The following is an 11,015-nucleotide window of genomic DNA, read 5'->3' on the forward strand; positions in this document are numbered from 1 at the left end:
GTAGATGTGAGCTCGGCTGCATCTCTAGCTACATGAACTCTGCTTGGAATCAAAGCAGACAGGCCTGGTGGCATTGCTTTCTTTCCCCCATGCCTAAGAAGAAAGGCCAACCCAGACACAGAGAGAACAGGAGAGAGCCCAGCCATCACCTGGCCTCAATTGTAGAAGGAAGCTGATATCATAGTTAAACCCTCAGCTAGGATGCCACTCCATGGAGGAAGAAAAAAAAATATCTGGTGGATGTAAGTGAAAGAAGGCTCACTTCAGAAGAAGAAAGCAAGTTACGGACAAGCATTTGTGAACATGAAATGTCCCAGTCCACAACAACCAGCATGTACTGGCTAATGACATGCTAATGACATGCCACATCATGTCCAATAGGAATAGCTCCTTGTTTGTTGCATGTCCTCACTGAGGAGGCTCGTCCCCTTTCTTTACCCTCTATTCTGGCTATCACCCTGCAAACTCATATCCATCTATGGGAAGAAGCACATGACATGCTGAGGATCCCGTCTCCACAAAGAATATAGAATCTGTCGGGAGAAGAGCTGGGTTTGAAATGAGCTGGCCCAGCCCTGAAATGCCTAAACAACTGCTCATTCGGTTAATCAAAAGTATGTTCTTAGATCTTGAAAAATAAAGTCATCTGCAGTCTACAGACATGTACATCCATGTTTCATGTTGAAACATGCCTGTCCTTTCTGAGACGTCTTAGTAACATACATAGTCAGCCTCCTATATGTAAGAAAGAGTCCTGCACCCATGTAAGTGACCCACTACAGGTTAAAAAAAACATTTGGAAAAAAACATTTTATTCTTATTGAGCATGTATAAAATTTTTTCTCGCTATTATTCCTTAGGTGACATATTGTGACAACTATTTGTATTGTGTTAGGCATTATTGTCAACTACAGGTGTTTTACGCTATCCTGGAGTTCAGGTTACAGGCAAATACTACACATTGTATAGATGGGATTTGAACATGTGCAATTCTGATTTTTTTTGGTGATGGGGCCATTGTCCCTCTGATAGACAGAGAGTTGCATCTCTCGAAGTTCAGAACACCTAACGCTGCAACCTTACAAGACAGATTCACTTCCTGTAGTTGTGAGGTACCCTGCCCTGTTTCTGGTGCTCTCTCTACTGAGTTTGTCTATATAGTTTTTAGGGAAAAACTCAGGCTCTGGCCACCCCAACAAGCTAGGCTCAGACAGCCATCCTAACATACCAATCAGAGAGACAGAATGGTGAAAACAGAAAGATTTATTCAGGACCGGTCTGTTAAACAAATGAAAGAGTCCAATGACATCTCCTTGGGTTAGTCTGAGTTACTGATGCAAAGTTTAGGTTTAAAGAAAGGACAGGAGGTATTCAGTCCTTTAAGCAGTCTTGAAAAAGGTGAGGTCCAGCCCATCTTTGATCCTTCATGGACTCGGTCCTTGCTTACTCTGCAAGGAGATCCCATAAGTTGCAAAACTGTCAGCATTGTCTTGCTTTCATGAGGATTGTTATCAACTAAAGGGAGGGGCCTGTCCTATGAGGCTTTGTTCTTTCTGGTACTTAAGATAATTCAAGAAGAAAGGACGTGATTAAGGACAGTAAAGTATGCCTGTGCCCTCCGCCAAAGGACAGAGCCGAATGAAGGACTGGCCTTTATCTTCCTCCTCACCTTGTGGGCCTGAGTGAGGAGACAGCACTTAACAGACACCCCCTAAGTTCCTGTTATAGAGTCTCCCAAATAACCTTTCCTTTTTTTTTTTTTCAATTTAAAACTGAGTTCATCAGATTCTATTCAGAGAGCTATGGCAGCGTCCTCTCTTTTCTCCTGTGTTGTGTGTCCTAATTTCTAACATTTGTGTAAGATTTTTACATTTTTAGACCAATACAGAATGCAGAGTGGCTGGCTCTGGCATTCGCTAGTCCATGTTTACTTCCCCAGTAATGTGGGTTTCTTAGGAGTAGCTACTTACTGACTAGGACATTGGTCAGAATCACTCAGGTATAGGCAAGAGCATAGAGAGAGTAAGCAGTTGATGAAAAGTGACTTATGGTGACATTGAGGATGCCCAGATGGTTATAGAGCACCTGGTCTGCTTTTCTGTACATCAGAGCCCTCCTTGTTCAGGTCATTTTTCCTACCATAGTGATACTAGTTGCTTTTTAGGACCCATCATTTGCCTTAGCTTAGATATTCTCTCCAGAACCCGAAGCATTATGGGACATGTTAAAGCATATCTAACCTCATAGTAATAAGAAGCTAATTATTTCATCCAATACAAACACAGATTAATTTTGCATTATGTGTAAGTATTTAGGCATGGGTCTATGTGCACACACATGCACAAGATAATCAAATACCTAAATTAAAAATGGTAAGCTGGAAAAAGAAAATCACGAATGCAAAGGTGTGACTGCTGTGAAAATAGCCAATTTAGAGAAGAGGTTGTCCTTTAATTGGCCAAGCTAAATAAGGCACAATTACTACTAACTCGATCCCTAAAGATCAGCTCTAATCAAGTCATGTTTAACTTGGCTGCTTGAATTGCAGCCCACGCTCCCCGCTTCTGATTTGGTCTGTTTGGCTAACATATAGCCTTTTTGTGGCCGACTTTCCTTTTCCCAGATTTCCTTTCCCGAAAATGGAAACTCCATGGATTAGGGAACTCACCACCTCTTTTTTTTTTTAATGGTAAATTGTGTATGTGGGGGTTTGTTTTGTTTTAGGAACTCTGGCGGAACTCTGTGAGACCACAGTCCTGCAAACATCACACGTCTGTCATGAAGTCAGACTTTGTCGCAGGTTTTTCCGAGTCCCTGTCTCTGTCATCTCAGAGTGAGTCCCTGTCTCCATCATCTCAGGGTGAGTCCCTGTCTCTGTCATCTCAGGGTGAGTCCCTGTCTCTGTCATCTCAGAGTGAGTCCCTGTCTCCGTCATCTCAGAGTGAGTCCCTGTCTCCATCATCTCAGGGTGAGTCCCTGTCTCCGTCATCTCAGGGTGAGTCCCTGTCTCCGTCATCTCAGGGTGAGTCCCTGTCTCCGTCATCTCAGGGTGAGTCCCTGTCTCCGTCATCTCAGGGTGAGTCCCTGTCTCTGTCATCTCAGGGTGAGTCCCTGTCTCTGTCATCTCAGGGTGAGTCCCTGTCTCCATCATCTCAGGGTGAGTCCCTGTCTCCATCATCTCAGGGTGAGTCCCTGTCTCCATCATCTCAGGGTGAGTCCCTGTCTCCGTCATCTCAGGGTGAGTCCCTGTCTCCATCATCTCAAGGTGAGTCCCTGTCTCCATCATCTCAGAGTACTCCTGAATATTTTGCTTTTGCTTTCTAATTACAGTTGAAGAAGGTTTTTTTCTTTGTTTGTTTGTTTTGCTTTTTTATGGAAGCAAGGTTTGTTATTATTGTTTTGTTTGTTGTTTTTTAACTTCCTGTGTTACAGAGAGATGGGCAGTTTAATTTATACTCTAAATTTTAAATTAGCCAGCTCAAGCATACTGCACAGTTCCATGGAATACAAAGAAGCAAGGTTAAATATTTATCTCAATTTCTGCCGCTGAACAGCCAAATTTAGAGAACGCTGGTTTCTTAGCTCAGCATGCTCAGCTGCATGCACGCAGGATGGATAGATTTAACCCATACATGCACCATGGGATGCATGACCCTAAAACACAGGAAAACACTTTCTTTGGAAAAGAAACACATGTGCAAACATGTATGCAAACATGCATTTGTTTACTGAAAAGTAAATAATCATTCAAGTGATTATCACATGCTGGGTTCTCTAGTAAACCCTGCATAGAACATAATGAATAAACCAAAATGTTGTCTCTTCAGAGCCAGTGGTATATGCGGTCTGTCTGTCTGGGTTATTAGCACTGCAGAAAATCAGGAGCAGAGTGGCCTCAGATTCCATCTCAGCTCTCATGTCTGTTCTTAGTTCACACCATAGGTATAGCCAGTCAACCGCCTTGTCCCCCCACTGCTCCTCTCTCTGCCATCATTCCATTTCTCCTTGCCCCCCCCCCCAGTGATGTCCCCATTCCAAGAAGAGTCTCACCTGCTCCTGTGCGCTTTCCAATTTCAAAATGAACTCTAAGGAAAGAGCTAATTAGTTCACCTTAGTCACAGGCATTGCCCAATAAGACGGCTCTGTGCTAACTGTCCCACGGTGACTAGCCTTGAGGTGGAGCCAGGAGAACTCTGTTCACGCAAGAGAGAGAACGTTCGGATACCTGGCTGTATCTCATTTGCATATGTGAGTCAGCCACAGCTGTTAAGCCTACGCTGCGCGCCTTACATGCGTTCTAGTCTACTAAGTCAGGGGCTGCGAAACTACGTGTGAGGAGGGTGCTCTGAGACAGGAGCATGGTGCTCTGACTCTGAAGCTTGGTCACAGAGATTCTCCATTCTGTGGACTTATAATCAAAAGTCCTATCCTGCCAGTGAACATTTCTGTGATGTATTATTTTTTTAGGGATTTCAAGCCTCCAGACTAAACTAATAAATTCTGTGAATTGGCATATTGTTCTGTTTCAAGTTTGAACTTAAAGTAATATACAGACAATGAAATGATTGTGTGTATAAAATGTCTCCTAGCCATGTTGATCATTAAGAGACAACAAATAAAAACCAGCCAATAAATAATAAACAGGCCATGAAGATCTGAAATCCCAAGAGTTTTAATAATATAGACTCCGTGTTATAAGTAATAATTTTACAATTAAGATGGATGTGTTTCCCTCTGAGGCTCAGGAGATAATATGTATGGGATATGATGATGTTTTTCACTGGCATGTCTGAAATCACAAACATTTTTATTGCTGTTTTTCAAAAAAAAAATGCCTAAAGTAAGTAGCTTTTTAATAAGAATGGCATCAGATGAAAGCCAAAGGAACAAATCAGACTTGGTAGTGGATACCCACAATGCTAGCCCTTGAGATGTTAAGGTAAAAATGGGCACTGGCCAGCCTGTGCTACATTAACAAGATGTTATCTTTTAAGAAGTGATGACAAGATGTTGAGCCCTCCACCTATCATGTGTGGGCACACATGGACACTCACTCAACAGCGATTTTCATGGTGCTGTGGTTCCTGATGGAACTTCGTGGAGCAGTCAGGGCACCCCTAACCTAAGTGTTTGTCCAGGTAGAGCCTGGAGCACAAATGGTCAGGCATGGCTCAGTGCCTAAGCTATATATTCATAGTTAATCCCAGAAAAAGAAATCTAAAAATAACTTTAAAAAAAAAAAAAGGAGGAAACTGTGCCTGTGACTGGACGTGTGACATACTGGGAATCTTGAGTTCTGGGTTTAAGTTTGGTTTCTAACAAATCCCATGACCTCAATCAAGTTACTTAAGCTCTGGGACTTCTCAGATTTGTCTCCTGCTTTTGCTCATAAATGTAGCAATTGAATTTGAGAAATAATCTCTATTTCTATTCCTTTAAGCAGATGTTCTGTTACGCTACACACACACACACACACACACACACACACACACACACACACACACACTACACTACACTATACTACACAGATAAATACAAAGATGCCTACAAATTCTTTTCATGAATATTCATTTGCTGGACAATAAATAAAAGAAAAAGGTTATAGCAGGAAGTACAGTCTATCACCTTCAGTGGCTCTGAGTCATCTTTCATGAGCAAGTTACTTCTGGTTGACAGAACCAATTCTTATATTTAAAAATATCAAATATCTTAGGCTGCTGTCTTTGTTGGGTTTATGTTGCTATAACGAAGTGCCTGAGACTGAGTAATTTATAAAGAATAGAAGTTTATTTGACTCACAGCTCTAGAGGCTGAGAAACCTAAGAGCCTGAAGCTAGGATCTGGCAAGGGCCTTCTTGCTGCAACATGAGGCAGGGGGATCTCATGGTGAAGCCCAGCAGCTGTGGTAGCCCAGGTGTCTCTTCCTTCTCTTAAAAGCCTATAGGTCATCAGGAGGCATCAAACTTACATCTTCACCTAACCCCAATTTCATGATCAGAGGCAGGAAGTTTGAGGTTATTGTCCTATATGCATAGAAGGTATTATAAACTCTGAGCGTTGCAGCCAACCTAATGGAAATGGGATCTGTGGTGAGCAGGCGTGCTGAAATATGCTTCAAGATGGTTCCAAGTATGTTTATATGCCACTCAGCTCACCCTTGGCTAAACCCTGCCTTTTGGGAAAGACCATTTGTTCTATCTTATTATAACAACTTTGGTGCTATTAATTTGTGGAATTATTTGAGAATTGGCCCTTCTTAATTAACTCAGGTAATTGAAATTTTCTTATATAAGATTAAAAATGTTCACCTTGACATTCGCTTTTATAGGTTGTGTAGGTCAAGTGAATAATCAGGGCAGTTTGTATAATTTAAGATTCTCTACCTAAAGAAAGAAGAAAATCACAGCATCTTATTCTAAACAATACTGAATTGTGGGTAAGGGGGTGCCTGCCTAAAATCCCCACAATCAGGAAGCTAAGACAGACAGTCTGTGAATTTAATGCCAGCCTTAGCTGTACAGCAAGACTGTCTAGAAAGAAAAAAGTACCGGAAAGATTCATTTAGTCATTCAACATTTATCAAACTACTGCCATAGCTACTGAGCTGAAAGAAAATAGTTACACATAAATTGTAAATTTTTGGTTTTATTTATTTTATTTTTTGAGTCACTGTATATGCCTGACTAGCCTGGAACTTGCTATGTAGCCCAGGCTGGCCGCAGGCTCAGGATCTTCCTAAAAGATCACAGGCATACACCATGATATCTGGATCCTCTTGTGGTTGCTTTTATGAGACTGTTGTAGATATAGGCAGCATGTGGTAGAGAAGGCTAAAGCCTAAAAGTTACATTCAGTCATATCTCACAACTGTAGTGCAGTTGTACATAATAGAAACAAAGACTCTGGCCCATTATCAGTAATTATCAGTAAAACAAAATGGTCCCCCAAAACAGAACTGCTAGGGGCAATTGTCTAGACTTAATAAATCCTGATAACATTAGTTCTTTTTACACCAGAAATTCTCATCTGAACTTAACATTTGGTGGCAAAAAAAAAAAAAGTTATCTAATAAAATAATCAAATTGAAGCTTTTTGTCTTAAGAAATAGAATGACATAATAGAGAAGGAAATCGCTCTTGCTCTAAAGGGCATGAGGGATTATCCCTGAACCTTGGTGAAACTCAATTTTTTCCTTGGGAATATGAAGGAAATAAATTGTTCTCACACCAGGCTACCACCTTGGATTTCAGCCACATTTATGATCATTTTCTTCTGGGACAGGCCAAATCCTGTTTTAAAAGCTTTGTTTAGTCCCAAAGCCTAAGGGGCACTCGGAAATCTTTCTTGAAAGACAGTATGCCTCATGAGGGTGAGATGAACGTGCAGGGCAATTTACTCGACACTGTGAGCCTCTGTTCTTAAAGGGAGGGGCTAACCTTGCACCCTGCATCCTTTTAGCTTTTGCTTGACTTCTCTTCAAGGGGTAGTAAATGGCCTCATAGGAAGGCCTTTGACCTTTGAAAGAGCCAAGAACAGGCTAGCTGTTTTCACCCTCATCTGACACACCCAACAAAGAGAACGTCATCATGTTTCTGAGCTTGGGATCCACCAACACAAAGGTACAGTTCGCCAAGTCTGATAGCTAAAATTCTTGTTAGGCAGTTTAGCCAAGTCTAACTGTGAAGCAATTTGTCTTACATAATGCATGACAAGGACAGAAATCCATAAGGACCTCACTTAAAAGAGGACTTAGACAACCCTGAGCACAGCCATGTGAGTCACTTCCGCCATCACTTGCTCAGGCCCTCTCTACTGCTTTTCAAGTTCTTTCTCAGCTACCAGCATTTGTCATCCAAAGCCCACTGCAGTCAGTGTCATCTGAGGAGGTGTTTGCCACCATCCTCTGCCATCCATGATGGAGGGAAAAGTCTTTTCCTTCAAGGTCCCTTTAAAACAACTGCCCTTGTCAACTACCAGTGACATCTCTTGTCCTGTTTTTTTTTTTTCTTCCTATACAATCCCCAATGGCAGCATCGTGTCTAGGATCCACATGCCTAACAAACAGAAAACTATCCCCAGGGTGTTGTTAACCCTTCTGGGAAGTGTGAACATCTACTTACCTCAGGTGGGACCCAAGGACAAACCGAAGGATAATCCTATGAAAGTCCAACTTGGAGAACCAGTCAGTGATCTGGGCTTGCTTATAGAGCATGGGTGATGTGTTGCTGATAGGAGGATGTGTGACCCTCAAACAGCTGCATCGCTTCAAAGACCCACCCCATCATGGAGAGGGACTTTATAGAGCCCCCTTTCAGATAATCTTCCCCTTCTTACTGTCTTCCCAATTCACCTGCAGTGTGGAGAGAGGCACGAAGGGCAATAGCAGGAATTCCCGGTGAAGATCTCCTGACTCTCCCCTTCCATCTACTAGGGAATGCCAGGCTCCATCACTTCACCACCGACTGGCTCTCTCTGTGTTATCCTGCTCTAGCTGCCATGGTTACAAGCCCAGGTTAACATCCTGGCCTCCAAGATGGCCTCACGTTTTGCTCAGAGATAAAAGTATCATACATACAGTCCCAAGGCCAATACCCTTTTCCTCATGACTGAGCTGACTCCCAGAAACAGCCATGTCCACCACCCAGTCTCACTAGTCAGTGTGGTGTTCCACTATGTTTTGTCCCAGACAGTGACTCACTGGGCTCCCCTCTGAGAGCTGACTGCTGAGCAACAAAGGGCTGGCTCTTGACTTGTCTGCATCACTGCCCAAATCAAACTGTACAGTGGCTTTGTGATGACCACAGTCTGCCATCGTGTCTGAAGTGTTTCCTTTGTTTCCCTTCAGGGATATAAGTTATTTTTTTCTAACCCTCCATGAATGCCCTATTTGAACCCCCAAGGAGGACACTGACAATTAGAGCACGAATTCCCAGGTTTTATTGTCTGTCTGGCCAAACCAGACTCAGATACCATATACTAAGCCTTATTGTCACCTGGGTCCTAGTGATCATACCTGACTGGAGGCAGCACCCACGTGTCACACTTAACTGTTAATGACCAGGTGTTGGGTACCAGATAGTATGAAACTGAAATGGACCCTCAGTCTTGGTAGGAAGACATGTTTAATGTGTGTATATGCATGTGTGTTTATGGATCAGTGTGTGTACGCTCACACATGTCTGAAAATGTATGCATAAAAAGAAGAAAGATTAAAAAAAAAGACTTTCCAGTAAATGATGGACTCCTTAGAAGTGCCAGAGAACCCTAGGGTGGCTATAGCTAATGAAAAGTCATTAGTGGGCGGCTCCCTGATTAGTTTGTATTATCAACAACACAACCAACCTTGGAAGAGGGAACCCCAACTGAAGAATTCCTTCAGTCGGATTGGCCTGTGGCCCTGTCAGTGAGACACTATTTCAACTAGTGACTGATGTGAATGGTCCCTGCCTACTGTGGGCAGCATCACACCTAGGCATGTGGGCCTGGGCTGTATAAGAAAGCTAGTTGGGCATGGCAGTGAGCAAGCTACAGAGCAGACTCCTCCATGATTTCTGCTTCAAGTTCCTGTCCTGACTTCCTGCGATGATAGACCATGACCTGGAGGCGTAAGCTAAAACCAATCCTTGCACCTTCAGCTGCTTTTGATCATAGTGTTTTATCACAGCAACAGAAAAACAAGCTAGTGCCGTGGGAGGTCCTTGGAATGCGTCTGAGGCTGCTCCTGCAGAGTGGGCATGTCTGCCTCACTCCCATCCCTCCTCGTCCCCACAGTGTCCCAGCCGGCTCCTTACAAAGGATCAGATCTGTTCTCTCATCAGCCAACACCAAAGTGCATAGACGTCGCAAAGGGATGGCCTGGCTTTCCCGAGCCTCGGACATATGAAGCCCCGTGCAAAACCTCAGCTCTCTCCTGGGTGACTGTTCACATAGACACAGCTGGAAAGCCCCATGGCCCGTCCTCAGGCTGGGACGAGGCCAGCAGTGACAAATGCCAAGTGTTGTAAGAGAAGCAGTGGGGTGAGAAATGAAGTGAGTAACCTCTGAGAGGAAGCCAAAGCAGACACTTTGCTGGAACGAACCTGCCAGTTAACCAGCGGTCAGGAAAACAACCACTACTGCTTGTTCCCAAGGAGTAGAAGTGGCATTTAGTCTTTATTTTAAAATAATCCCAGGACCAGGGAAAAGTTTAACTAGAATGAAAAGTCCCATAATGACCTCACCCAGAATCCCCAACTGTTAATACTCTAACCAAAGTTTCTACATATTTTCTCTGGTTATACATATAATCTTAAAGTCGATCTAATATGTGTTTTTCAAACAGAGTATCACTCTGTTGTCTGGCTGGCTTGGAGTGCCCTATGTAGTAAGTGTGGTTTTGAACTCATAGCAACCCATCTGCCTTATCCCCCTACGTGCTAGGATTACCGCTGTGAACCACCACATCTGGTTGAATACAGGTTTAGTTGCAGGCAGTTTGTCGTTTTATTGTCAAATCCTTTGGATAGTACTATTTAATTTATAGGTGTTGTCCAATATTCTTTGATTATTCTAACAATATTTCATAGAAAAAAATTTTTAAGAACTTTTTTTGTAGTTCAGAGAGTCAGGTCAGTGTCTTGTGTTCAGATGGATTATTTTCTCTTCATGTTCCTTAAACATGGAATTGTCCTGGGGTCTCATTGGCCTCCAGAAACTTAACATTTTTGCAGATGTTCCCTCAGCTTGGATTTGCCCACTGTTTCCCCATGCTGGGGATTAGAGGATGCTCTTTGGGCAGGAAAGTCTGAGAGCAACATGGTTTCATCATGTTGGAAGGGCCCAGGATGTGGATCTACAGAACACATTGAGGTTAACTTGGACCACTTGATTGGGTTTCCCAACTACGAATTCCCCCCTTTATACCTAATAACTGCCTCAAGGCAAGATCCTTTTCAGCATGTCAAGTATCCGATTGGTCATTAGACTTTCCCCATCTTGTTTTAGCATCCATCAAGGATTCCAACCTCTGCCAGTTA

The sequence above is a fragment of the Acomys minous genome (assembly GCF_964271855.1).
Source record: "Acomys minous genome assembly, chromosome: 9".
Lineage (NCBI taxonomy): Eukaryota > Metazoa > Chordata > Mammalia > Rodentia > Muridae > Acomys > Acomys minous.